General features: G+C 51.3%; 1 protein-coding gene across 5 annotated transcripts in view; it reads right to left on the reverse strand.

Moving 5' to 3' along the window:
• The window catches only part of alad (aminolevulinate dehydratase), a 134,024-nt gene that overhangs the window by 69,893 nt on the left and 41,241 nt on the right, over positions 1 to 22,890 (reverse strand). The window lies entirely within an intron of this gene.

Raw genomic sequence — 22,890 nt, forward strand, 5'->3', positions numbered from 1 at the left:
AACATTTCTATCAAATCCCATCTTAGCCTTCTTCGATCCAAGGAAAACAGTTCCATCCTCTCCAATCTATCCTCATAACTGAAATTTCTCATCCCTGGAACCATCCTTGTAAACCTCTTCTGCGTGGGCGGCACGGTGGCACAGTGGTTGGCACTGCTGCCTCACAGTGCCAGGGACCCTGATTTGATTCTGCCCTTGGGTCACTGTCTATGTGGAATCAGCACGCTGACTTCCGGTGGCGACATGGAGTGAGTGGTCGCATATTTGGCAGCTCCCGCCCACGGTGGTCTTTTTGTGGCCTTTACGACAGTTTGTTGCAGGAATTTTGTAGGAAAAAGGTGCAGAAGTGAGAGCAGAAGAGAGTGACTCCTATTTATGGAGCTGCAGCCCAGAAGTGACCGGAAAAAAGCGAGCCAGTTCGTTGAAGCAAGTGAGGTGCGGACAACGCACGCAGAGGTGGCGGATGTGCAGGGTCTGACCCTGCCGGCTCAGTGGTCGATGGACCAGTTGGTGAGCTTCCTGAATGAGACGTTCACCCAACAGCGGAAGGCAAGTGCGGAGGACCTGGCCCGGGCGGTGGACTCACTTAAGGCAGCACAGGGGGCAGCAGGGTAGCATAGTGGTTAGCACAGTTGTTTCACAGCTCCAGGGTCCCAGGTTCGATTCCGGCTTGGGTCACTGTCTGTGCGGAGTCTGCACGTTCTCCCCGTGTCTGCGGGGGTTTCCTCCGGGTGCTCCGGTTTCCTCCCACAGTCCAAAGATGTGTGGGTTAGGTGGATTGGCCATGATAAATTGCCCTTAGTGTCCAAAAAGGTTAGGTGGTTTACTGGGTTGCAGGGATAGGGTGGAAGTGAGGGCTTAAGTAGGGTGCTCTTTGTAAGGGCCGGTGCAGACTCGATGGGCCGAATGGCCTCCTTTTGCACTGTACACTGTAAATTCTATGATTCTATGATGAAGGCGGTGTTGTCCGTGTGGAGATGCGACTGGCAGTCCAGGGACAGGCGATCCAGAGGTTGGAGGAGCTGGCAGGGGAGCGGGAGGAACAGTCCACCTCAATGGCAGCGGAGATTGGGCTGGAATTTGGAATTTGATTTGTCACATGTACCGAAGTACAGTGAAAAGTATTTTTCTGCGGCCGAGGGAACGTACACAGTACGTACATAGTAGACAAAAAGAATAATCAACAGAGAACATTGACAAATGGTACATTTACAGTGTGGAACAAGGGGCCAAACAAAGCAAATACATGAGCAAGAACAGCACAGGGTGTCGTGAATAGTGTTCTTACAGGGAACAGATCAGTCTGAGGTGGAGTCGTTGAGGAGTCTGGTAGCTGTGGGGAAGAAGCTGTTCTTATGGCTGGATACGCGAGTCTTCAGACGCCTGTACCTTCTGCCTGATGGAAGGGTCTGGAAGAAGGCAATGCCTGGGTGGGAGGGGTCTCTGATAATGCTGTCTGCCTTCCTGAGGCAGCGGGAGGTGTAGACAGAATCAATGTGAGGATGGCAAGCTTGTGTGATACGTTGGGCTGAGTCCTGCAGTTGCTTGTGATCTTGGACCGAACAGTTGCCATCCCAGGCTGTGATGCAGCCAGATAGGATGCTCTCTATCGCACATCTGTAGAAGTTTGTGAGAGTCGATGCAGACATGCCGAATATCTTTAGCTTCCGTAGGAAGTAGAGACGTTGTTGGGCTTTCTGGACTGTTGCATCAACGTGAGTGGACCAGGACAGACTGTTGGTGATGGTGACACCCAGGAACTTAAAGCTATCGACCATCTCCACTTCGGAGCCATTGATGCAGACGGGAGTGTGTGTCGTGCTGCGCTTTCTGAAGTCGATGATCAGTTCCTTGGTCTTTCCAACATTTAGAGAGGTTGTTTTCAGTACACCATGCAATCAAGTGATTTATCTCCCCCCTGTAGTCTGATTCGTCATTGTTTGAGATACAGCCCACCACAGTCGTATCATCCGCATACAATGCGGGCTGATGCGTGACCAGCAGAAGTGACTGCTGGAGAAAGTGGAGGATCTGGAGTACCGTCCTCGGAGGCAGAACATTTGGATTGTGGGTCTGCCGGAGGAAATCGAAAGATCGGATGTGGGTGCCATGTTGGGAAGATGCTGGAGAAGCGGCTTGGGGAACGACCGGCCGTTGGAGGTGGATTGGGCCCACAGGGCACTGATCCGCAAGCCCCAGGGGGGAGAGCCGCTGGGGGCGATGGTGGGATGATTGCATCGGTTCCTGGACGAGGAGCGCATCATGAAGTGGGCCAGGCAGACGAGGAGATGCACTTGGGAAGATGTCGAGATCCGGGTGTACCAGGAACATGGAGCAGAGCTTGCGAAGAGGAGGGCGAGCTTTAATAAGGTCAAGTCGGCCCTGTACAAGAAGAGCGTAAAGTTCAGACTTATGTACCCGGTTCGCCTACGGGTGACCTATGGGGGCCGGGAGTGGTACTTTGGCTCGGCGGAGGAGGCAGCGGACTTTATGAAGGAGAATAGAGAATGTGAAAAACATTGGGTTTATGTTGTTTGGGTCTCTTTCGTTTTTTTCCATTTTTCGTTTCTGTTTGGGGTTAGGTGCTTAGTTAAGAGATATGGGGTCGGTCTTTGTGTTCGGACCTTGGGAGGGATTGCTTGTTTGTTTTTACTTCTTGCCTTTGTTTTGACTGTTTACACCAAGCGGGGGGAGAGGGGAATCAATGGGGGATAGGATGCCAGGTGCCATGGGCAGGGGCTGCCAGGCTAGCTGGGCGGGCTAGTTCACGGAAGCAGAGTGGGGGGTGAGCTGTAGAACGATGTGGGGAGGGCGATGGAAGGGGGAGTGGGAGTGGGGTGGGTTGGGCAAGGGGGGGGGGGAGGAGGTTATACTGCTGACGGGGAGGGGACTTTCAAAGTGGAGGAGGAAGATTGATGGTGGTAATTGCCTGAGGCAGGCCAAGGGAGGTGCGGGGCATGGGTCGCAGACTGGCCGAGGAGAGGTTATGGTTGATCGGCAGGGGAGGGGGAGCGGGTGCCCCCTGACCAGGCTGGTGACATGGAATGTTCGGGGACTGAATGGGACAGTCAAAAGGGCCGTGAGTTTGCGCACTCAAGGTAACTGAAGGCAGACGTGGCTATATTGCAGGAGACACATCTGAAGGTGGGGGTCCAGATTAGGTAAGGAAGTGATGGGTTGGGCAGGTGTTCCATTCGGGGTTAGACTTTAAAATGAGGCGGGTGGCAATCTTGGTTAATAAGCAGGTGGCATTCGAGGTGGTTGAAGGGGATGGCTGTGGTATTGGTAAATATATATGCCCCGAACTGGAATGACTTTGAGTTTGGGTGCTGGGGAAGATCCCGGACCTAGAGTCACGTCGACTGATTATGGGGGGAGATTTCAATACAGTCCCGGATCCAAGGCTGGACCGGTCGAGTTATGGGTCTGGGAAGGTATCACCTATGGCAAAGGAGCTACAGGGGTTCGTACAGCGCATGGGGTGGTCGATCCGTGGAGATTTGGGAGGTCGAGGAGTAAGGAGTTTTCATTCTACTCCCATGTACACAAGGTGTATTCCCAGATAGACTTCTTTGTGTTGGACCAAACACTGCTGGCTGAGGTGGATGCTGAATATTCAGCAATTGTGGTGTCAGACCCCACGCCCCACACTGGGTGGACTTGCAAGTTAGTGAAGGAAAGGCCCAGTGTCCGCAGTGGAGGTTAGATGTGGGGCTGTTAGCGGAGGAGGTGGTGTGCGAGCGGGTGAGGGGAGGCCATTCGGGGATATATATATAGAGATCAATGACACAGGTGAGGTTTCGGCGGGGGTGGTGTGGGAGGCACTGAAGGTGGTTATTAGGGGGGGAACTCATCTCAATTCGGGCCCATAAGGAGAAGGCTGAGCGGGCGGAGTTGGACAGGCTGGTAGGTGAAATTTTACTGGTGGACAGGAGGTATGCGGAGTCTCCGGATGACGGGCTTCTGAAGGAGCGTCAGAGACAGCAGCTGGGGGCTCCTGTCCACAGGTAAGGCGGAGGGACAGCTGAGGAGGGTAAAGGGGGCGGTGTGTGACTATAGGGAAAAAGCCAGCAGGATGCTGGCTCACCAGCTGAGGAAACAGGAGGCGGTGAGAGAGATTGGGAAAGTGAGGGAAACAGGGGGGGGAAGGTGATTCTGGATCCGAAGTGGGTGAATGATGTGTTTTGGGAGTTTTAAAGGTAATTGTATAAATCGGAACCCCCCAGCCGGGGAGGTGGGTATGAAACTATTTCTGGGGTGGCTGGTGTTTCCGGGACTAGGTGAGGAGTTGGTGGAGGGTTTGGGAGCCCCAATTGGGCTTGGGGAGGTTATAGACCGGCTGGGGGGGCGACACAATCAGGTAAAGCCCCGGGACCAGGCGGATACCCGGTTGAGTTTTATAAAAAGTTTCAGGGCTTTTGGGGCCGCTCCTGGTAAAGGCTTTTAATGAGTCAAAGGAGCAAGGAGTGCTCTCCCAACGTTATCGCAGGCATTGATTTTCCTTAAATTGAAGCAGGATAAGGATCCGGAGAGCTCGTGCGAAGCCGAGGTGGTGGTGGCCATGGATGCAGAAAAGGCCTTTGATCGGGTAGAGTGGAAGTATTTGTGGGATGTCCTGGGAAGGTTTGGGTTCGGGCAGGGTCCGGTTGCTATAGAATCTTAGTTAGGCCACACTTGGAGTATAGTGTTCAATTCTGGTCCCCACACTACCAGAAGGACGTGGAGGCTTTGGAGAGGGTGCAGAAGAGATTTACCAGGATGTTGCCTGGTATGGAGGGCATTAGCTATGAGGAGCGGTTGAATAAACTTGGTTTGTTCTCAGTGGAACGACGGAGGTTGAGGGACGACCTGATAGAGGTCTGCAAAATTATGAGGGCATTGACAGAGTGGATAGTCAGAGGCTTTTCCCCAGGGTAGAGGGGTCAATTACTAGGGGGCATAGGTTTAAGGTGCGAGGGGCAAGGTTTAGAGGAGATGTACGAGGTAAGTTTTTTTTACACAGAGGGTAGTGGGTGCCTGGAACTCGCTACCGGAGGAGGTGGTGGAAGCAGGGACGATAGTGACATTTAAGGGGCATCTTGACAAATACATGAATAGGATGGGAATAGAGGGATACAGACCCAGGAAGTGTAGAAGATTTTAGTTTAGTCGGGTAGCATGGTCGGCTCAGGCTTGGAGGGCCGAAGGGCCTGTTCCTGTGCCGTACTTTTCTTTGTTCTTTATTTTTGTTCTATATCAGGCACCGGTGGCGAATGCAAGGACAAACTGGGTTCATCAGAATATTTTAGCCTAAGTCGAGGGACGAGACAGGGGTATCCATTTTCCCCACTACTGTTTGCCCAGGCCATAGAGCCTTTAGCAATGGCGCTGAGAGCATCAAACATTTGGCGGGGGATAGTGAGATGGGGGGTGTAACATAGGGTCTCACTCTACACGGATGATCTGCGCCTTTATAGAACAGACCCGTTGGGGAGAATCGCAGGGATTATGGGGATACTGGAGGAATTTGGCCGGTTCTCAGGTTACAAAATTAATATGGGCAAGAGTGAGGTCTTCGCGATCCACGCAAGGGGGCAGGACAGGAGACTGAGGGAGATGCCGTTCAAAGTGGTGGGAGGGAGTTTAAGGTACCTGGGGATTCAAGTGACAAGGGACTGGGGTCAGCTCCATAAACTAAATTTGGGCAGGTTGATTGAGTAAATGAAAGGGGACTTCCGTAGGTGGGACGTGCTCCCGCAGTCATTGGCGGGGAGGGTACAGACTGTGAAAATGACAGTCCTCCCGAGATTGCTGTTCATGTTTCAGTGTCTTCCAATCTTCATCCCCAAGGCATTTTTTAGGAAGATGAACGTGGCAATCTCGGATTTTACATGGGCCAGGAAAACCCCGAGGGCGAAGAACGTCCTTCTTGAGCGAGGGCACAGGGAGGGGGTTTGGCCCTTCCAACTTTATTAATTACTACTGGCCTTTGCCTCCCTGGTGGCCTGGAGACGCATTTTGCTGGGATGGAGAGACTTGGAGCCTCCAAAGTCGGGGGTTTGGGTCAGCGACATGGCAGGGTTTCCTAGGCTAGAGAAAATTAAGTTTGCCTTAAGGGGTTCATTACAGGGATTCGTTCGGAGGTGGCAGCTGTTCATCAAATTCTTCAAGGAGAATTGACAATGAGCGGAGGGAGGGGGAGTTGGATAAGTGGAGGCATGGAAGTGACGAATAAGGGCGGGGAATCTAATGTATGGCTAGTTAGGGTTTAGGGGGGAGTTGGGTGTGTTATTGTGGGGTTTAGGACTGGGGGGAGTTGGGTGTGTTATTGTGGGGTTTAGGGCTGGGGGGAGTTGGGTGTGTTATTGTGGGGTTTGGGGCTGGGGGGAGTTGGGTGTGTTATTGTGGGGTTTGGGGCTGGGGGGAGTTGGGTGTGTTATTGTGAGGTTTAGGGCTGGGGGGAGTTGGGTGTGTTATTGTGGGGTTTAGGGCTGGGGGGAGTTGGGTGTGTTATTGTGGGGTTTGGGGCTGGGGGGAGTTGGGTATGTTATTGTGGGGTTTAGGGCTGGGGGGAGTTGGGTGTGTTATTGTGGGGTTTAGGGCTGGGGGGAGTTGGGTGTGTTATTGTGGGGTTTAGGGCTGGGGGGAGTTGGGTGTGTTATTGTGGGGTTTAGGGCTGGGGGGAGTTGGGTGTGTTAGAACATAGAACATAGAACATTACAGCGCAGTACAGGCCCTTCGGCCCTCGATGTTGCGCCGACCTGTGAAACCACTCTAAAGCCCATCTACACTATTCCCTTATCATCCATATGTCTATCCAATGACCATTTGAATGCCCTTAGTATAGAACATAGAACAAGGCACACCTGGCCAGGACGCACACTCCCCTGTGCCTACCTCCTGCCAACCCTCCACTGCACTCCCGTTAAGTAGCCTGCCCCGCTAGCATGGTGGCCCCTGCCCAAAGGCCTTCACCATCCTTACCCCCTCCCCCGATTCAAAGCAGCAAAATGTGCACTCACCTTTGATGTTCCCCCAAAGAAGTCCTGCCCTTCAAAAACCCCGTTATTGTGGGGTTTAGGGCTGGGGGAGTTGGGTGTGTTATTGTGGGGTTTAGGGCTGGGGTGAGTTGTGTGTGTTATTGTGGGGTTTAGGGATGGGGGAGTTGGGTGTGTTATTGTGGGGTTTAGGGCTGGGGGGAGTTGGGTGTGTTATTGTGGGGTTTAGGGCTTGGGGGAGTTGGGTGTGTTATTGTGGGGTTTAGGGCTGGGGGGAGTTGGGTGTGTTATTGTGGGGTTTAGGGCTGGGGGAGTTGGGTGGTTAATTTGTGGGGTTTAGGGCTGGGGGGAGTTGGGTGTGTTATTGTGGGGTTTAGGGCTGGGGGGTGTTGGGTGTGTTATTGTGGGGTTTAGGGCTGGGGGGAGTTGGGTGTGTTATTGTGGGGTTTAGGGCTGGGGGGAGTTGGGTGTGTTATTGTGGGGTTTAGGGCTGGGGGGAGTTGGGTGTGTTATTGTGGGGTTTAGGGCTGGGGGGAGTTGGGTGTGTTATTCTGGGGTTTAGGGCTGGGGGGAGTTGGGTATGTTATTGTGGGGTTTAGGGCTGGGGGGAGTTGGGTGTGTTATTGTGGGGTTTAGGGCTGGGGGAGTTGGGTGTGTTATTGTGGGGTTTAGGGCTGGGGGGAGTTGGGTATGTTATTGTGGGGTTTAGGGCTGGGGGGAGTTGGGTGTGTTATTGTGGGGTTTAGGGGTGGGGGGAGTTGGGTGTGTTATTGTGGGGTTTAGGGCTGGGGGGAGTTGGGTGTGTTATTGTGGGGTTTAGGGCTGGGGGGAGTTGGGTGTGTTATTGTGGGGTTTAGGGGTGGGGGGAGTTGGGTGTGTTATTGTGGGGTTTAGGGCTGGGGGGAGTTGGGTGTGTTATTGTGGGGTTTAGGGCTGGGGGGAGTTGGGTGTGTTATTGTGGGGTTTAGGGCTGGGGGGAGTTGGGTGTGTTATTGTGGGGTTTGGGGCTGGGGGAGTTGGTTGTGTTAGTGTGAGGTTTAGGGCTGGGGGGAGTTGGGTGTGTTATTGTGGGGTTTAGGGCTGGGGGGAGTTGGGTGTGTTATTGTGGGGTTTAGGGCTGGGGGAGTTGGGTGTGTTATTGTGGGGTTTGGGGCTGGGGGTAGTTGGGTGTGTTATTGTGGGGTTTAGGGGTGGGGGGAGTTGGGTGTGTTATTGTGGGGTTTAGGGCTGGGGGGAGTTGGGTGTGTTATTGTGGGGTTTAGGTCTGGGGGGAGTTGGGTGTGTTATTCTGGGGTTTAGGGCTGGGGGGAGTTGGGTGTGTTATTGTGGGGTTTAGGGCTGGGGGGAGTTGGGTGTGTTATTGTGGGGTTTAGGGCTGGGGGGAGTTGGGTGTGTTATTGTGGGGTTTAGGGCTGGGGGAAGTTGGGTGTGTTATTGTGGGGTTTAGGGCTGGGGGAGTTGGGTGTGTTATTGTGGGGTTTAGGGCTGGGGGGAGTTGGGTGTGTTATTGTGGGGTTTAGGGCTGGGGGGGGGGGAGTTGGGTGTGTTATTGTGGGGTTTTTACGTGTGTTGGATTTCTCTGTTGTTTAAAATGTTAAAATGTTAAAATTATAATTGCCCCAATAAAATATTTTCTAAAAAGAACGAACTAGCATGTTCTTCCGAGTCTGCGTGGATTTCCTCCGGGTGCTTCGGTTTCCTCCCACAGGCCAAAGCTGTGTGGGTTAGGTGGATTGGTCATTCTAAGTTGTCCCTTAGTATCCAAAAAAGTTACATACACAGATACATAGAAGATAGGAGCAGGAGGAGGCCTTTTGGCCCTTCGAGCCTGCTCCGCCATTCATCACGATCATGGCTGATCATCCAACTCAATAGCCTAATCCTGCTTTCTCCCAAAGCCTTTGATCCCATTCTCCCCAAGTGCTATATCCAGCCGCCTCTTGAATATATTCAAAGTTTTAGCACCAACTACTTCCTGTGGCAATGAATTCCACAGACTCACCACTCTTTGTGTGAAGAAGTATCTCCTTATCTCTGTCTGAAATGGTTTACCCTGAATCTTCAGGCTGTGACCCCTGGTTCTGGACACACACATCATTGGTAACATCTTCCCTGCATCTACCCTGTCTAGTCCTGTTAGAATTTTATAAATCTCTATGAGATCCCCTCTCATTCTTCTGAACTCCAGCGAGAACAATCCCAACCCAGTCAATCTCTCCTCATATGACAGTCCCGCCATCCCTGGAATCAGTCTGGTAAACCTTCGCTGCACTCCCTCGAGAGCAAGAACATCATTCGTCAGAGAAGGAGACCAAAACTGCACACGCACACATTAGGTGGGGTTACGGAGTTACGAGAATAGGGCTGGGGAGTGGACCTAGGTAGGGTGCTCTTTCAGAGAATCGGTGTAGACTTGATGGGCCGAATGGCCCCTTTCTGCACTGTAGGGATTCTCTTTCCAATGTGTTCACATCCTTCCTAAAGTGTGGCATCCAGATTTGTACACAATATTCCAACTAAGATTTAACTTGTTCAAGTTCATTATGAGCTCCTTGTTTTTGTACTCTGCCCCGATTGATAAAGCCCAGGATACTATATCCGTTATTAACCACTCTCACCTGTCCTGCCACCTTAATGGTTCATGCACACATAGAACCAGGCCCTCTTCTCCAGCACCCCCTTCAGAATTGTATCCTTTCTTTTATACTGTCTCTCCAAGTTCTTCCTACCAAAAGGCATCATTGTGCTGTGTACACCAAGGTCTCGGTCATTAATTTATATCAGGAAAAGCAAGGGTCCCAACACTGACCCCTGGGGAACTCCATTACAAACCTTCCTCCAGCCTGGAAAATATCCATTGACCATTAGGCTCTGTTTCCTGTCATTCAACCAATTCCCCTGTATTCCATCAGCTATAACTTTTTTTTTATTGAGGTATTTTAGGCAGATAGAAAAAGTGACATTGTACAGTACCAAAAAAAAGAAGTCAAGACACAAATTAAACATAGTGCAAACCACGGCTCTGTTCACGCAAGGACCTGCCTCAATATACCCCTACTCTACTCTACTCTAACCTACCCTACCCTACCCGCCCCCCCCCCCCACCCCCTCCACCCCCTCCCCCCGACGCTTACTCCTCTGCGAAGAAGACAATAAATGGCTGCCACCTTGGGGCGAACCCTAACAGCGAACCTCTCAAGGCGAACTTGACTTTCTCTAGGCCAAGAAAGCTCGCCATGTCCAATATACATACCTCAGCCCTCGGGGGCTTTGAGTCCCTCCATGCTAACAGTATTCGTCACCGGGCTACCAGGGAAGCAAAGCCCGGAACGTCGGCCTCTCTCTCTTCCTGGATTCCCGGGTCCTCCGAAACCCCAAAGATTGCCACCTCAGGGCTCATTACCACCCCAGTTTTCAATACCCGGGACATGACATCTGCGAATTCCTGCCAGTACCCCCCGAGTTTAGGGCATGACCAGAACATGTGTACATGGTTAGCCGGCCCTCCGGCGCATCTAGCACACTTGTCCTCCAGCCCGAAGAATCTGCTCATCTGGGCCACCGTCATGTGGGCCCGGTGCACAACCTAAAACTGCATCAGGCTGAGCCTGGTGCATGTTGCGGTCGTGTTTACTCTGTTCAGGGCTTCTGCCCAGACACCGTCCTCCATCTCCCCCACCGAGCTCCTCTTCCCACTTAAGCTTCAGGTCCTCGGTCTGCGTATCCTCACTCCCATTAGTTCCTTGTAGACGTCTGAGACTCTACCCTCTCCCACCTCTCCCCTAGAAACTACCCTGTCCTGCCTCCCCTTCGGCGGGAGACATGGGAAGGACGGCACCAGTCTGCATACAAAATCCCGCATCTGTAAGTATCTAAAGTCGTTCCCTCTCGCCAGCCCAAACATCTCCTCCAGCACCCTCCTGCTCGGAAAGCTTCCTTCCAAGAACAGATCCCCCATCCTCACAATCCCCGCCCTCCTCCACTGTCGATACCCCCCGTCCATGTTCCCCGGGACAAATCGGTGGTTGCCGCAGATTGGGGTCCACACCGATGCTCTTACCTCCCCTACATGCCTCCTCCACTGGCCCCAGATCCGAAGAGCCGCCACCACTATCGGGCTGGTGGAGGACCGTGCCGGCGGAAGCGGCAGAGGCACCGTGACCAGGGCTGCTAAGCTAGTGCCCCTGCACGAAGCAGCCTCCATCCATTCCCAAACCGACCCCACCCACCATCCATTTCCTTATCATCGCTACGTTAGCCGCCCAGTAATAGTTGCTGAAGTTCAGCCACGCCAGCCCCACTTCTCCTGTTCCTTTCAAGCATCACCCTCTTCACCCGCGGGGACTTCCCTGCCATTACAAATCCCAGAATAATTTTATTCAGCCTCTTAAAGAAGGACCGCGGGATAAAGATGGGGAGACACTGAAAAACAAACAAGAACCGCGGGAGAATCGTCATCTTAACCGTCTGCACCCTCGCCGCCAATGACAGCGGGAGCGCATCCCACCTCCGGACCTCCTCCCTCACTCGTTCCACCAGCCGGGACAGGTTGAGCTTATGCAACTTGTCCCAGTCCTGTGCCACCTGAATCCCCAAATATCAGAAACTCTCCCCCACTAGCCTGAACGGCAACCCCTTCGGCCTGCTCTCCTTCCCCCTCGCCTGAATTACAAACAACTCGCTCTTAGCCATGTTCAGTTTGTATCCGGAGAATCGGCCAAATTCCCTCAGGGTTGCCATAATACTGTCCATCCCCACAATTAGGTCCGATACATATAACAGCAGATCGTCTGCGTATAACGAGACTCTGTGTTCCACTCCCCCCTGGACCTTTCCAGCCCCTAGAAGCTCTCAGTGCAATTGCCAGCGGCTTTATGGCCAGCGCAAACAGCAGTGGGGAGAGAGGGCAGCCCTGTCTTGTCCCACGGTGCAGTCTAAAATAGTCCAATGTTGTCCTGTTCGTCCTTACACTCGTCTCCGGGACCTGACCCGCCCCGAACCGTCCTAGTACATCCCACAGATAACCCACTCGACCCGGTCAAAAGCCTTTTCAGCATCCGTGGCTACCACTATCTCTGCCTCCCAACTCTCCGGGGGCATCATAATCACGTTGAGCTGCGTTCTTAGGTTGGCCACCAGCTGCCTCCCCTTTACAAACCCGGTTTGGGCCTCCACAATTACATCCGGTACACAGTCCTCAATTCTAGTCGCCAAGATCTTGGCCAGTAACTTGGCGTCTACGTTGATCAAAGAGATCGGCCTGTATGACCCAAAAGCCTCCGGGTCCTTATCCCGTTTCAGAATAAGCGAGATGGTGGCCTGCGACATCGTTGGGGTAAACTCCCTCTGTCTCTTGCCTCGTTAAAGACCCTGACCAGCACCAGCCCCACTATCCCGGCAAATTTTTTGTAAAACTCCACCAGCTACCCGTCCGGCCCCAGGGCTTTACCCGACTGCATGACATTCAGGCCCCTCAATACCTCTTCGATCCTGACCAGGGCCTCAGTCCGTTCACCAACCCCCTCCCCACTCTTGGAAAGGTCAGTCCGTCCAGGAATCGCCTCATCCCCCCCCCGGTCCCTCAGGTGGTTCCGAAATGTAAGCTTCCTATAAAAGTCCCTAAAGACCTTGTTCAGCCCTGCCGGGTCACCCACTAAAGAACAAAGAAAATTACAGCACAGGAACAGGCCCTTCAGCCTTCCAAGCCCGTGCCGACCATGCTGCCCGACTAAACTACAATCTTCTACACTTCCTGGGTCCGTATCCCTCTATTCTCATCCTATTCATGTATTTGTCAAGATGCCCCTTAAATGTCACTATCGTCCCTGCATCCACCACCTCCTCCGGCAGCGAGTTCCAGGCACCCACTACCCTCTGAGTAGAAAACTTGCCTCGTACATCTCCTCTAAACCTTGCACCTCGCACCTTAAACCTATGCCCCCTAGTAATTGACCCCTCTACCCTGGGGAAAAGCCTCTGCCTATCCACTCTGTCTATGCCCCTCATAATTTTGTAGACCTCTATCACCCTCCGTCGTTCCAGTGAAAACAAACCGAGTTTATTCAACCACTCCTCATAGCTAATGCCTTCCATACCAGGCAACATCCTGGTAAATCTCTTCTGCACCCTCTCTAAAGCCTCCACATCCTTCTGGTAGTGAGGTGACCAGAATTGAACACGATACTCCAAGTGTGGCCTAACTAAGGTCTTATACAGCTGCAACAAGACTTGCCAATTCTTATAGTCAATGCCCCGGCCAATGAAGGCAAGCATGCCATATGCCTTCTTGACTGCCTTCTCCAACGGTGTTAACTCTTTCAGTGACCTGTCTGGACCTGTACGCCTAGATCTCTCTGAGGGTTCTACCATTCACTGTATATTCCCAACCTGCATTAGACCTTCCAAAATGCATTACCCCACATTTGTCCAGATTAAACGCCATCTGCCATCTCTCCGCCCAAGTCTCAACGATCTAAATCCTGCTGTCTCCTCTGACAGTCCTCATCGCTATCCGCAATTCCACCAATGTTTGTGTAGTCTGCAAACTTACTAATCAGACCAGTTACATTTTCCTCCAAGTCATTTATATATACTACGAACAGCAAAAGTCCCAGCACTGATCCCTGTGGAACACCACTGGTCACAGTCCTCCAATTAGAAAAGCATCCTTCCATTGCTACTCTCTGCCTTCTATGACCTAGCCAGTTCTGTAGCCACCTTGCCAGCTCACCCGTGATCCCGTCTGACTTCACCTTTTGTACCACTCTACCATGAGGGACCTTGTCAAAGGCCTGACTGAAGTCCATATAGACAACATCCACTGCCCTACCTGTATCAATCATCTTTGTGGCCTCTTCAAAAAACTCTATCAAGTTAGTGAGACACGACCTCCCCTTCACAAAACCATGCTGCCTCTCACTAATACGTCCATTTGCTTCCAAATGGGAGTAGATCCTGTCTCGAAGAACTCTCTCCAGTAATTTCCCTACCACTGACGTAAGGCCTGTAGTTCCCTGGATTATCCTTGCTACCCTTCTTAAACAAAGGAACAACATTGGCTATTCTCCAGTCCTCCGGGACATCACCTGAAGACAGTGAGGATCCAAAGATTTCTGTCAAGGCCTCAGCAATTTCCTCTCTAGCCTCCTTCATCAGGCCCTGGGGACGTATCTACCTTAATATTTTTCAAGACGCCCAACACCTCGTCTTTTTAGATCTCAATGTGACCCAGGCTAGCTACACACCCTTCTCCAGACTCAACATCCACCAATTCTTTCTCTTTGGTGAATACTGATGCAAACACCTCGCCCATTTCCTCTGGCTCCACCACACAGATTCCCTTGCCTATCCTTCAGTGGGCCAACCCTTTCCCTGGCTACCCTCTTGCTTTTTATGTACGTGTAAAAAGCCTTGGGATTTTCCTTAACCCTATTTGCCAATGACCTTTCGTGACCCCTTCTAGCCCTTGCTTAAGTTCCTTCCTACTTTCCTTATATTCCACACAGGCTTCGTCTGTTCCCAGCCTTCTAGCCCTGACAAATGCCTCCTTTTTCTTTTTGACGAAGCCTACAATATCTCTCGTTATCCAAGGTTCCAGAGATTTACCGTATTTATCCTTCTTCCTCACAGGAACATGCCGGTCCTGAATTCCTTTCAACTGACACTTGAAAGCCTCCCACATGTCAGATGTTGATTTACCCTCAAACATCCGCCCCAATCTAGGTTCTTCAGTTCCCGCCTAATATTGTTATAATTAGCCTTCCCCCAATTTAGCACATTCACCCTAGGACCACTCTTATCCTTGTCCACCAGCACTTTAAAACTTACTGAATTGTGGTCACTATTCCCGAAATGCTCCCCTATTGAAACTTCTACCACCTGGCCGGGCCCATTCCCCAATACCAGATCCAGTACAGCCCCTTCCCTAGTTGGACTGTCTACATATTGTTTTAAGAAGCCCTCCTGTATGCTCCTTACAAACTCTGCCCCGTCTAAGCCCCTGGCACGAAGTGAGTCCCAGTCAATATTGGGGAAGTTGAAGTCTCCCATCACCACAACCCTGTTGTTTTTACTCTTTTCCTAAATCTGTCTACCTATCTGCTCCTCTATCTCCCGCTGGCTGTTGGGAGGCCTGTAGTAAACCCCCAACATTGTGACAGCACCCTTCTTATTCCTGATCTCTACCCATATAGCTTCACTGCCCTCTGAGGTGTCCTCCCATAGTACAGCTGTGATATTCTCCCTAACCAGTAGCGCAACTCCACCACCCCTTTTACATCCTCCTCTATCCCGCCTGAAACATCTAAATCCTGGAACATTTAGCTGCCAATCCTGTCCTTCATTCAACCAGGTCTCTGCAATGGCAACAAGATCATAGTTCCAAGTACTAATCCAAGCTCTAAGTTCATCTGCCTTACCCGTAATACTTCTTGCATTAAAACATATGCACTTCAGGCCACCAGACCCGCTGTGTTCAGCAACTTCTCCCTGTCTGCTCTGCCTCAGAGCCATACTGGCCCTATTCCCTAGTTCTCCCTTAATGCTCTCACCTTCTGACCTATTGCTCCCGTGCCCACTCCCCTGCCATACTAGTTTAAACCCTCCCGCATGACACTAGCAAACTTCGCGGCCAGGATATTTATGCCTCTCCGGTTTAGATGCAACCCGTCCTTCTTATACAGGTCACACCTGCCCCGGAAGAGCTACAAGTGAGACAGATAACGGAAACCCTCCCTCCTGCACCAGCTGTTTAGCCACTTGTTTAGCTGCTCTATCTTCCTATTTCTAGCCTCACTGGCACGGGGCACAGGGAGTAATCCCGAGATTACAACCCAGAGGTCCTGTCTTTTAACTTTCTGCCTAGCTCCCTAAACTCCTGCTGCAGGACCTCATGCCCCTTCCTGCCTATGTCGTTAGTACCAATATGTACAACGATCTCTGCCTGTTTGCCCTCCCCCTTCAGGATGCCCGCTACCCGTTTGGAGACATCCTGGACCCTGGCACCAAGGAGGCAACATACCATCCTGGAGTCTCTTTCACGTCCACAGAAGCGCCTATCTGTGCCACTGACTATAGAGTCCCCTATGACTATTGCTCTTCTGCGCTTTGACCCTCCCTTCTGAACATCAGAGCCAGACATGGTGCCACTGCTCTGGCTGCTGCTGCTTTCCCCTGGTAAGCTATCCCCCTGACAGTATCCAAAGGGGTATACCTGTTCGAGAGGGGGACAACCACAGGGGATTCCTGCACTGACTGCCTGCCCTATCTGGTGGTCACCCATTTCTCTGCCTGCACCTTGGGTGTGACCACATTTATATAACTGCTATCTATGACGCTTTCCGCCACCTGCATGCTCCTAAGTGCATCCAACTGCTGCTCCAACCGAACCATGCGGTCTGTGAGGAGCTCCAGTTGGATGCACTTTCTGCAGATGAAGCCATCCGGGACGCTGGAAGCCTCCCGGACCTGCCACATCTCACAGTCAGAGCACTGCACCCCTCTAATTGACATTGCGTCAATTAATTAGTAAATTAAATTTAAAAGTTTTGTTTTTTTAAAGTTACTGTTAACTATATGTTTCCTAGCACTAGATTTCTACTATAAATGTGAAAGCTAAATACAGTACTCTCCGATCTCTGGCTTAGATACCCCTCTAAATTATAATTAAGTAATAAGTAATTATGTTTAATTAGTTTAACAATGCTTAATTTTTTTAATTTAGTGTAGATTCCCAACCAGCCAATCAGGTCACAGCTTTACTGTGATGTCACTTCAGTCCCCCCCCCCCCCCCCACCCCACACACAACTTGAAAAGGTAATAAAAGTAAAAATGAATAAAAATCACTTACTTACCTTCCGAGGGTCTAAGATGCTCTCTGGTTCTCTCCTTTCCTGATTACCTCACTGCACCAAATTACCAAGTTCCAAATTCCCACTTTGGATGTGTCTGACTTCGGCTGTGTCTCATTGACTTGCGCAAAGCTAGATTAGCTTCCCCATCCACTACCCTCCCTATTTCCCTCGCTGCTTCCCTCTTCCTTAGTTGTTGCGCAAGCATTCTACTGGCCTTCTCCCCATTCTCATAAATCATGCCTTTTACCCTTCTGAGCTGCTCTGCAGCCTTGCCTGTAGTCAGCACCCCAAGTTCGGCCTGCATCCTCTGTCGTTTCCTGAGTAACTCTGGCCTCGGGGATTCCGCGTAACTCCTGTCCATCCGTAGAATTTCCTTAATCAGTCGGTCCGTCTCTGCCCTATCTGTCCTGTCCCTGTACGCCCGGATTGAAATCAGCTCCGCTCTCACCACTGCCTTCAGTGCCTCCCAGAGAACCGCAGCCGAGACTTCTCCAGTATCGTTCACCTGCAGGTAATTCTGCATGCATTTCCTCAGCCTCTCACACACCGCCTCGTCCGCGAGTAATCCAACTTCCAGCCTCCATGGTGGGCGCTGAAAGTTGTCGTTACAAAACTGCAGGTCTACCCAGTGCGGAGCATGGTCCGATATGGCAATTGCCGAATATTCTGCCCCCACCATTCCGGCCAGCAGGTCCCTACTCACAACAAAGCAGTCAATTCGGGAATACACCTTGTAGACGTGGAAGTAGTACGAGAACTCCCTCGCCGTCGGCCGGCTAAATCTCAATGAATCTGCTCCCCCCGTTTGCTCCATGAACCCTCTCAGTTCCTTTGCCATCGCTGGCAACCTGCCTGTTCTTGAACATGACCGGTCGAGGCTCGGGTCCAGGACTGTATTAAAGTCCCCGCCCATGATCAGCTTATGCAAGTCCAAGTCTGGAATCTTTCCTAGCATTCTCCTAATAAAATCCACATCGTCCCTATTAGGGCCATACTCACTGACCAGGACTACTCTCACCCCTTCGAGCTTACCCCTCACCATAACGAACATGCCACCCCCATCCACGACTTTGCCCTCTGTCAAATTGTACCCTTTTATTAATCAGGATCGCAACCCCCCTCATCTTAGAATCAAACCCCGAATGAAAGACCTGACTGACCCAGCCCTTCCTTAACCCAACCTGGTCTGCCACTTTCAGGTGCGTCTCCTGCAGCATGACTGTGTCTGCCTTCAGAACCCGCAGATGCGCAAACACACGCGCCCTCTTCACTGGCCCGTTTAACCCTCTAATATTCCAGGTGATCAGCCTGGTTGGGGGGCACTTCGCCCCCCTCCTTTGCCGATCAGCTATCCCTTTCCTTGGCCAACCCCCCAGCCATGTGCCGCGCTTCATCTGGCCTGCCTCCTGGCAGGCTCCACTCATGACCTCCTCACTGTTGCCATGCCCAGTTTCCAACCCGTCAGCAGAACGACGCCCCCCCTGCCCACCCCCACCAGCACCACCATCCTTACACCTAACCGCTGCTCTAATCTAACTATATGCACACACCCCACCTCGGCTTCCGTTGACTAGTCCCACTCAGCTAGCCTGGAGCTCCCAGCCTCGGCGCCAACACATCTCCCACCCATTGTTCCCAGTCACCCCTCCCCCAACCCATCCATACCACTTCCCCAGATCAGCCCTACTTAATCAAACACTCTATACAAGTCATAAACAACCCCCACAATAGCACAATTCAAGTTAAACAAGAAGAAAAAAGGAAATAAGAAATAACAGGCACTCTCAGCCCTTCCCGTACAGACACAGAAAAAGATTGCACAAAGTTCCCCTGAAGCATCCATTTTAACCCAACCCTTTTAACTGTTTTCTTTATTATTTTCCCCCAGCCAAACTCCAACTAATCAAAGAGCCCAAACAGGAAACATTCAGGTAAACCATGCAAAGAGCACGCAAAAAAACATATCCCTACCACCTTCCAACACCCGAAAAAGGTCGAAAAAAGAAAGGGCAAAAACGGACCCAAACATGCAGGCACTTTTCAAAACGGGAAAGACACCACATATACATAAAAGTTCTAACATGAGTCCAAACGTCCTCAGCTCAGGGCCAACGCTTGCTTCTTAACAAAGTCCATCGCCTCTTCGGGTTCCTCGAAATAGTGGTGCTGACCCTTACACATGACCCACAGTCATGCCGGAAAAAGCAGCCCGAATTTCACCTTGTTTTTATACAGTATCTCTTTCACCTGCCTGTAGCCTCCCCTCCTCCTGGCCACCTCAGCGCTCAAATCCTGGTACACAAGGAGGGTGGTATTGTCCCAAGTACAGCTTTGTGTGCTCTTTGCCCATTTCAGCACCCGTTCCTTGTCCAGGTACCTGTGAAAGCGTACCACCATCGCTCGTGGGGGGCCCCCTCGTCGCGGCTGCCTCACCTGTACTCTGTGTGCCCTGTCCACCACAGGCGGGCGCGTTAACACCTCATTCCCCAGCAACTTCTGAAATATGCCCTCCACATACGCGGCAGCGTCTAGTCCCTCTGCCCCTTCCAGGAGGCCCACGATTCTCATGTTCTGCCAGCGAGATCTGTTGTCCAGGTCCTCCAGCCTTTCCAGGAGCACTTTTTGCTGGTCCCTCAGCCTCCGAATCTCCACATCTGCCACCGTTTGAAAGTCAGCCTGCTCCTCCACTGACTACTCCAACTTCTGGAGCTTCTCGGCCTGATCATCCAGCCTTTTTCCCATCCGGTCAATCGACTTCTGTAACGGCTCCAAGTTGTCATGCTTCAGAGCCAAAAAGCCCTCCTGCATAGTCTGCAGCAGCTGCTCCATTGTGGGCTGGCTGAAGGCGCCTTGTTCTGAACACCAGCCATGCTGGTCTCTCTCACAGCCTCCACTGTGCCCTTACTCGACCACTTCTTCTGCTGTTTACGGTCCCTCCGGCTTCTTAGGTCCATACAATTCTGTATGGGTCCTGTGCCTAAGTACTATTGCTTTCCAGTTCCGCACTCAAAAGCGCAAAAAAGTCAGGGGAAAAGGTCCAAAAGTCCGACCGAAACGGGAGCTACCAAATGCGCGACCTACTCCCTCATAGCCGCCACCAGGAGTCCATCCATCAGCTATAACTTTGCTCACAAGTCTGTTTTGTAGCACTGAATCGAATGCCTTTTAGAAGTCCATGTACACCACATCAACAGCATTGCCCTCATCAACCCTCGTTACTCTTTTAAAAAAAACTCCCAACAAGTTGATTAAACACGATTTTCCCTCAATAAATCCATGCTGACTTTCTTTAATTAACCCACCTTCATCCTATTAATATTGTCCCAAATTATTGTTTCTAAAAATTTCCCCACCACCAAATTTAAACTAACTGGTCTGTAGCTGCTGAGCTTATCTTTGTATCAAACACTTACAGGATAGGTACAGAATGGGGGAATTAGTCTTCTGAATGTGATGCTGTAATTGGGGTCTTTCCCCTCACCATCAGCAAACTCCATTCTGCTGGCTGGAGGGGGGTCACACTCTCTCTCTCTCTCCCCTCTCCCCCCCCCCCCCTTGAGCTTGAGTTTTTGAGGGATAGTGGGTCCGTTCGTTATCCCGGTTTTTCCCCATGTGAGGGAGGCCTGTGATCCCTCCAGTGGGTGGCCTTCTGCCCATTCTTTCCCAGGTAATCGCGAGCTCCCCTCCCTCTGGATAGCTCTTCCTGCCCCCCCCCCTCCGCTACCTCCCCCTCCCCCAATCCTAGCTAGCCCCCTTCCCCCGAGCAAAATAAATTACAACAAAAAGTAGCAACTTTAAGAAGAAAAGACAAATGGCGTGGTGTGAGAGGGGGAGGGGTGTTTTTCATTGAGACAATACATGGTGTGAGAGGGGGAGGGGTGTTTTTCATTGAGACAATACATGTATGGGATATTAAAAAAAGGTAAAGAGGAGAGGTTTAAGTTTGGAGGTGAAAAGGTCAAAATCTAAGTTGTCGATCTCAACATTGAATCCGGACCAGAAGATGCTGCTCCTCCAGCTTGCTCCAGGCTTCACTGGAGCATTGCAGCTGGCCAAGGACGGACATGTAGGCACAAGAGCAAGGTGCTGAGTTAAAATGGTAAGCAACAGGAAGGTGGGGGTCATGCTTGCGGACTGAGTGAAGGTGGTCCACAATACGGGCACCCAGTCTGCATTAAGTCTCCCCAGAGTGGAGGACACCACAGTGGGGGGAGCGAGATGGACCAAATTGTAGGAGGTGCAAGTGAAATGCCTCTTAACCTGAAAGAAATGTTTGAGGCCTTGAACGGTGAGGAGAGAGGAGGTAAAGGGACAGATGCTGCATCTTCTGCGATCACAATGCTTTTTACTGGTGTCAATTCAAAGGGAAGAGTATGCCAGAGGACCAGAAGAAATCCCTGCTCTTCCATAGGGGATGCTGTGGGATCTGCAGTGTGCAGCTGAATCACAGAGCTCCACTTTAACACCCACCCCTCCCCATTCGATAAACAACCTGCGTTGGAGACACTTGTTCTATTGCAGCCTGAGGGCACAGGCGGCACGGTGGCACAGCGGTTAGCACTGTTGCCTCACAGAGTCAGCACTGTTGCCTACAGAGTCAGCACTGTTGCCTCACAGAGTCAGCACTGTTGCCTCACAGAGTCAGCACTGTTGCCTCACAGTGTCAGGGGCGCAGGTTCGATTCCAACCTTGGGTGATTGTGTGGAGTTTGCACGTTCTCCCTGTGTCTGCGTGGGTATTTTCCAGGTGCTCCATTTTCCTCCCAAAGTCCAATGATGTGCAGGTTAGGTGGATTAACCATGCTAAATTGTCCTTAGTGTCCAAGAACCTCTTCTGCGTAGGCAGCTTCGTGGTGCACTGGTTATGACTGTTGCCTCACAGAGCCAGGGACCCGGGTTAGGTGAGGTTACTGGGTTACAGGGATAGGGTAGGTAGACCGAATGGCCCCTTCACATTGCAGGAATTCTGTGGCAACCTAAAGCATTTTACAGACGATGAATGAAGTACTTTTCTGAAGTGTAAGTGCTGTTACGATGCAGGAAACACAATAGCCAATTTGTACGCAGCAAAATCCCACAAATACCAATGAGGTAATGACCTGTTCGGTGTTCGTTGAGGGATTGGCCAGGACATCAGGGAGAACACTCCTCCTCTTCTCCTAATACCACCATGGGATCTTTCACATCCACCCGAGAGGGCAGACATGGTTTGACTTCATCTGAAAGAAGACACCTCCAACATTGCAGCACTCACTCAGTATTATCACTGGGCCGAGACTTTGGGCTCAAAAGTCCTTGACAGGGCCCTGAACCCTGAACAGACCATAGCCATGAATGCTATCAAATGAGACATGGCTGCAAAGTTCATGTGGGAATGTGTTTCATACACTTGTGTCGCAGCTCAACTCACAACCCATTGACACAGAGGCAAGAGGGCAACCAACTGAGCCAAGCTGGCACCTAGGCAATAAACTCAGCTGGTGCTGAGTCAGTAGGAGAGACAACCAGAACATCACTGGGATAGGGTGCAAGGGAAGGCTTAAGTGGGTCGGTGCAAACTCGACGGGCCAAATGGCCTCCTTCTGCACTGTATGTTCTATGTTCTGGCCGGATGGGATTTATCCTAGGATTCTCTGGGAAGCTAGGGAGGAGATTGCTGAGCCTTTGGCTTTGATCTTTAAGTCATCTTTGTCTACAAGAATAGCGCCAGAAGACTGGAGGGTAGCAAATGCTGCCCCCTTATTCAAGAAGGGGAGTAAAGACAACCCCGGTAACTATAGACCAGTGAGCCTTACTTCTGTTGTGGGCAAACTCTTGGAAAGGTTTGTAAGAGGTAGGATGTATAATCATCTGGAAAGGAATAATTTGATTAGAGATAGTCAACACGGTTTTGTGAAGGGTAGGTCGTGCCTCACAAACCTTATTGAGTTCTCTGAGAAGGTGACCAAACAGGTGGATGAGGGTAAAGCAGTTGATGTGGTGTATATGGATTTCAGTAAAGTGTTTGATAAGGTTCCTCACAGTAGGCTATTGCAGAAAATACGGAGGCATGGGATTCAGGG

The sequence above is a fragment of the Scyliorhinus torazame genome, chromosome 22 (genome assembly GCF_047496885.1).
Source record: "Scyliorhinus torazame isolate Kashiwa2021f chromosome 22, sScyTor2.1, whole genome shotgun sequence".
Taxonomy (NCBI): Eukaryota; Metazoa; Chordata; class Chondrichthyes; order Carcharhiniformes; family Scyliorhinidae; genus Scyliorhinus; species Scyliorhinus torazame.